A 218-nucleotide genomic window follows, 5' to 3' on the forward strand; every position below is an offset into this window, starting at 1 on the left:
AGTTTTATAATTGATAATTAATCCTTACCTCTTGTGCAGTAACCCGACCCTGTTCCACAGAGTTCACTTTCAGACTCTACGTCTCCTTCTATTCCAGAAGATGTCTCTATTAAAAAAAAGTACAATGTAATATATTATGTATGCACGATGTTTAAATAATAAACAAATAAATAAATCTGTTGCACTATAATCCATGAAGGGTCAGGAGTGCATTCCTT

This window comes from Halyomorpha halys, unplaced genomic scaffold (assembly GCF_000696795.3).
Source record: "Halyomorpha halys isolate HHAL.00 unplaced genomic scaffold, Hhal_1.1 Scaffold1095.1, whole genome shotgun sequence".
NCBI lineage: Eukaryota > Metazoa > Arthropoda > Insecta > Hemiptera > Pentatomidae > Halyomorpha > Halyomorpha halys.